At 50.0% G+C, this 6,082-nt stretch overlaps 1 pseudogene; it reads right to left on the bottom strand.

Moving 5' to 3' along the window:
- Positions 1-1,098: 1,098 nt before the first annotated feature.
- Positions 1,099-2,855, bottom strand: LOC147726424 (uncharacterized; annotated as a pseudogene).
- Positions 2,856-6,082: the final 3,227 nt, after the last annotated feature.

The following is a 6,082-nucleotide window of genomic DNA, read 5'->3' as shown; positions in this document are numbered from 1 at the left end:
CCTCCTCTTTCTTCCTGCGAATCCGCCACAATCCTTCGTCCGTTACTCCTGCTAGCCCGCTTCTGAACCTAAGGTACAAGCAGATTAAGTAAGGCACCAGGAAGTGAACTTCTCACTACATAAGCAACATCAGTGTGAAAGTCAATCAATGTAAGAAATCATAACATCAATGAGCAAGCCAATTTGACATAAGAATATCACAGCTAACACCGCATTTATGTTAAGCTGAATCATAAAGATTTTACTTACCGACCCAACGTAGCAATTCTGGGAGGGTTCGAATGAAGATAGGATGGGCTAATCCTCGCCTCCGCCTCCTTAATAGAATTGAAACTTTCCTGTATGTTAGTTAGGACATTTTTCATTCTATGTCAGGAGCGGAGGCTTCTGATTAGGCTAGTTCAAAGCTTGTCTACCACCAAGGAAGCCAGAGACACGACTGGCTTAAAGTAAAATCTTTTGAAGGTGGAGTCGGAAGACCAGTCTGCTGCTTTCAGAATGTCTTCCAGACGAGCCCCCAGGGAAAAGGCCTTAGACGCCATTGCCCCCCTCACCAAATGGGCTCCAAACTGGGAAATATCTATGCCAGCTTCCTGCATAACCCAGCGCACCCACCTCGCGATAGTAGGGGATGAAACCGCCCCGTGTGGTTTAGTAAGAGCAATGAACAACTGTTTGACACCCTGTGGGAGTATATCAATTGTTGCCACTTCATAGGCCTTTAGTGCCCTAACCACACATAACTTTGGGACATCTGGGAATGCAGGATACGAGATAGATCGAGAATCGCTCTTGGTACTCCTGGAAATATGGAAGGTCACCCCATCCGGGGACAAAATGCGACCTGTAAGGTCCAAGGCCCTCACATCCGAGACCCTGCGACACGAAATCAGACATAACAACATTGCCAACTTAGCCGAAATCTGTTTTCTTGACAGGTACTTATTGGACGGCCAACTTTGAAATAAGTTAAGAACTTTATTGACATCCCACAAAACTGAGTAGCGAGGTTCCGGAGGATCTGATAACCTAATCCCCCGCAGCAATTTGCAAACCAGAGGGTGTTCCCTTATCGGGTGATTGTCCAGCTGAGATGGCCTATCTAAAGGTATTGATTGATCTGTATGCCAGGCCTTCCTTCGCTAGGGAGGCTAAGAAGTTAAGGACGTGGACAATGTCTGCCCCCATTGGATCAATCTGTAATCGCAGACACCAACCACTCCACCTAGACCATGCAGATCAGTATCTCTTGTTGGTACTATCTGCCCAGGATTTGGCCAACAATGCGGCAGCGTCCTCTGAAAGTCCCGGGATTTGCCAGCGTTGCCTGTAACCCGCCAGGCCATCAGACACATGCTGCCTGTGGACATGAGGTGGTGAGGATCCCCTTGAGGATTCCTGAGGAGATCTGGAACGCGGGGTAGAGAAATTGAAAAATCCCAGGAAAGTTCCATCAGAGCCGGAAACCAGGCTTGCGATCTCCAGATCGGGGTGATCAACACCAGATCCGCCTGCTGTCTCTTCATCTGAGTTGACACTCTCATGATCATCGCAAAGGGGGAGAACGCATAACCCCTCTCTGTGCTCCAGTCCTGCAAAAACACATCTGTCGCTGCTGCTTCCGGGTCCGGGCGCCAACTGAAGTAGCGTCTCAGCTGGGCGTCCAGTCGTGAAGCAAAAAGGTCCACTGAAAACGGACCCCACCTGTCCCTGATCGCCTCGAACACGTCTGGGCGAAGTTGCCAAAGGCTGGTGTCCCTCCAGTGACGAGACCGCCAATCCGCCACTCGGTTGGCGGAGCCTGGAAGGTGTTCCGCCAACAGGGATATCTCGTTGGACAGGCAGTACTCCCATAGAGTCCGGGCCAGGTCGGACAAAACCCTGGACCTGGTTCCTCCCAGGTGATTGATATAGCGCACTGCCGCCACATTGTCCATCTTCAAGAGGACACAGCACTGAATTCTGTCTTTCGTCCAACACCTCACCGCAAAAGAACCTACCATCAACTCCGGACAGTTGATGTGAAGGCCTTTTTCTGCAGACGACCATACTCCGCCTGTAGAAACAGCGCCGCAGCGCGCCCCCCATCCCAGGCCGCTGGCATCAAATTCTATCACCAAATCCGGTTTTGAACCTAAGATGGCCCGCCCGTTCCAAGCGTCCATGTGTTCGATCCACCATTGAAGCTCCGTCCTCGCCTCTTCCGTGAGGGGAACGACCTGGGAGTAGGTAAGACCCTTGCGAAGGCGCAGAGCCTTGAGACGTTGAAGGGCCCGGTAATGAAGGGGCCCCGGAAATATCGCCTGAATGGACGACGATAAGAGGCCAACCACTCTGGCCAGGTGTCGTAACAGGATCGTCGGACGTGCCAGAGTACGTCTCAACTCGTGCCTGATCTTGGATAGTTTCCAAGAATGCAGGGACAAGGTGGATTCCACTGAGTCTATCAAAAACCCCAGGAACTGCATTTGTCGTGCCGGGACGAGATCCGATTTGTCCTGGTTGATTATGAACCCCAAAGACTCCAAAAGACTGACCGCTCTTTGAAGTTGAGCCAACAACATTCGGGGGCATTGATTCAGGAGGAGCATATCGTCCAGATATATTAAAAGACGGATGCCTTCCGTGCGCAAGTGCTCCACCACCGGCTTTAGCACCTTGGTAAAGCACCACGGAGTGGACGATAGTCCAAAAGGAAGGGAGACGAACTCGTAAATCCGTTGACCCCACTGAAATTGCAGAAAACCCCTGTGGGGAGCGAAGATGGGAATCGTGAGGTAGGAATCTTTCAGGTCCAGCCAGACCATCCAGTCCCCCTCCTGAAGGAGATCTCTCAGGAGATGGATACCTTCCATCTTGAAATGGCGGTAGATGAGCCAGCCATTGAACTCCTTGAGATTTATCACTGGGCGATAGCCGCCGTCCTGTTTCTCTACAAGAAAAAGGTTGCTGATGAAACCCCTCGGGTGCAACTCTGTTTGTACAATGGCCCCTTTCTGAAGAAGGTCTGCGACCTCCTTGTCTATCAGAGAAACTTGGTCCGGCGTGAAGCCGATGGGTCTGGGAAGAACGGACTGCCTGGGGAGTCCTGAGTATTCTATATGAAACCCTCCGAGGGTCTGTAAGACCCAAGCGTCTGAGGTAATTGAAGACCATGCCTGAAGAAAAAATCTGAGTCTGCCCCCACTTTCAGACCCTTCACATTCTGGATTCTCACCTCTGTGATTGTTGTAGCCGCCGTCTCCTCTTCCTCTTCCACCACGGCGGCGAGGGTAACCTCTTGTCTGGTAGAAGTTTCCGAACTTGTCGGGATCTTGGTATTGACCCCTGTGAGATTCACCTTGCTTGTAGGAACCTCTGTTATAGGGTCTGCCAGACGAGCGGCCCCTTCCTCGGCTGGCTGCCCCAAAAACACGAGGGGTGAAGATCCGTTTCACAGACGTCTGTGCCTTGTCGAGGGAGTTAAATGTATTTACAAATTTACCCAGTTCCTTGACGAACGGGTCTCCGAAGAGGTTTCCCTCCGCCATCGGACCAGCCTCAGATGTAGCCAGTTCCCCCAACTTCGGATCTATTTTGATGAGGATAGATCTTCTCCTTTCTGTAGAAATGGCCACATTCGCATTCCCCAGAAAAATAATCGCCCTTTGCGCCCAACCGGAAAGGGTCTCCGGGGAAATCAGGGATCTCGAGGCTTTGGCGTCCTCAGCCATGTCTTGGGGTCAATTTCCGGGGTAACCGTAACTTTACACTCCAAGGAGGGGCGCGGGCACTCGGCCCGAAGACAACTACGTACCTCCTGGTCCAGGGGCTTACACAGTCTGGCCGCCATATAAGCTGCCACCTTGAGAGCGGGAACCCAGTGTGAAGGACGTGGGTGGAGCAGCTCGTCAGGATTGATGGTCTGGTTCCCCATCTCCATCCGAGGTTTGGGGAGACTCGTCCGGGTCGACTGTGGCTGCATCATCTTGATCTCCCCCCAAATCCACAGTCGGAACCTCCTTTGAGGTCGAAGGGGCATCAGTGGTTTTAGGTTCCAGAAAGGCCTTCTTTAAGCGCGAAAATGCGTCGGAGTCTACCCCCGCGTCTGTAGAACGCTTCCTCTTGGGTTCTGTGGTACTCGGCGATACTTGGCTTGGAGGTATGGGGTCCTTTTGCCCCAAAAGGTCTGCCCCTTGCCCAAGGGGTTGGCACTGTGCCTGAAGTTGATCAATTTTCTTTTCTAGGGGTGCCACCACCCGCGTCACTGCTTTCAAAAGGGAGGAGTCCATAACCTGGCAGAAGTGGTCATCCACCGGCAAATATATGACCTGCTGCTCCTCCTCCTCCTTATAATATTCGTCATACTCCATTTTGCCCCTGCGCAACAGCAAGGCTTCGAGTTTCTTAGGGGTTAATTATGGGACAGGGCCCTGAGAAATGTATCTTCCCACCGCAGCGGGTTCAGTTCAAATGAGCTACTGGGACCAAGCAGCCTCTGCTATGAGGCACGAAGAAAGCCTGCCTGGGCCGGTTCCAAACTGCACCAAAACACCTTACCCGCGACGCGGGTGTTCAGGCTCCAGGCAGGGGCTCTGATTATTAAATATAGCCTTAGCGCTGCCAAAACACAAAGCAATCCCGCCGGTCTTCCCCCGTGGTGCGCAAGACCGTTGAGCCGCTTCACCGACGCAAGCCACGAAGCGTACTCAACGACTCGCGCCCTGCGGGGGTCAAGCTCCTCAGAGCGGCAGCGCAGGACGCGCGGTCCCCTAGCCGCGGGAGGCCGCCCGCTCACAGAGCCCAGAGGAAACACTACCGCGTAAGGAGCGGAGATCGCCCCCCCGCGGCATACAACACGCAGTCACTTCATAAAAGCCCGTAACGCGGTAGACTGCACATCCTATGCATTTAAACGTAACCAAACAAATTCAGTCAGAAAGGTAAAAATAACAAAGGCACTCATCTGTCTGCTGCTGGAGCAGCGAAGAAAGAGGAGGATAGAGCGCCAGGAGAGGAAGATATGAGGAGCCCTGGCCGGGGATTGGTCAGCGAACGGGACATTTTCTGTTTCCATTTTCCCTGATGCTCATGGGAAATGTGGTTTTGTTTAATAATGTTGATACCTTTTAATGGCTGCTGGAGTAGAATAAACGAGAAAGTGACAGCCTAATCAGAAGCCTCCGCTCCTGACATAGAATTACCATTTAAAAAACCTTGGAAATTCACTGAAAAAAACATACTTTTTAGGGGTGTTATAGTTAGTTGGACATTTCACTCGTACAAAACCATTGTAATTCCCCCATTATAGTTAGTTGTACTAACTATAACTTGCGCGCCTGCAATCCACTGCTACTGATGTCACATATTACATCATTCATGACATGGTCAGTGACATCACTGATGACATCACTGATGACATCTCAAATGACATCACTGATGACATCATCCAGTGAGTGTGGTTTGGTTTGATATTTAAATAAGTATTATATATATAATTTGATAAGTTGATCGAAAACCCCAACAGAGTATGTTCTCTATGCCCATGCTTTAAACATTCCCACGTGAAATCAATGTAATTATCACTGGCACTTTAAAAGGTGGACACCGACAAACAAACATTGTCATGTGAACAAGGCTCGTGGAGCCGAAACGTCATGGAATTTTTCTGCACTAAATAAATAAAGAAGAAAGGAAACTTTACTGGTCCGTGTCCGAGTGGTACTTACCCTGGCTGGTTGTTACTCCAGAGCTAGGTGAGACGGCGGAATGCAGAATATATATATATATATATATATATATATAGCAATCTGCCCTGAAGACTGAATGGATGTATAAGTGTCTGAATGGAGGATTTAGTAGCAATGTGATTGACTGTCTAAGTCACGAATTTAAAGTGTCTCACCAAATATATGGGATAGTGAATGAATCAGTTAAGTGAGTATTTGTATGGGATAGTGAATGAATGTGTGTGTGGTTGGGTGGGAGGTGTATGACTGTCCAAAGATGTGTAAATAGTTGATTTAGTAGGTATTTGAGGTTAAGACTGTATGTGGAAACAGTTGTTTGGGTGAGTGAATCTCTTTATGGGTGTGGTGATGAG

The sequence above is a fragment of the Lissotriton vulgaris genome, chromosome 3_1 (genome assembly GCF_964263255.1).
Source record: "Lissotriton vulgaris chromosome 3_1, aLisVul1.2, whole genome shotgun sequence".
NCBI classification, from domain to species: Eukaryota; Metazoa; Chordata; class Amphibia; order Caudata; family Salamandridae; genus Lissotriton; species Lissotriton vulgaris.
The sequence above is the reverse complement of the archived record's forward strand: the minus strand, read 5'-3'. Positions and strand labels throughout refer to the sequence as shown.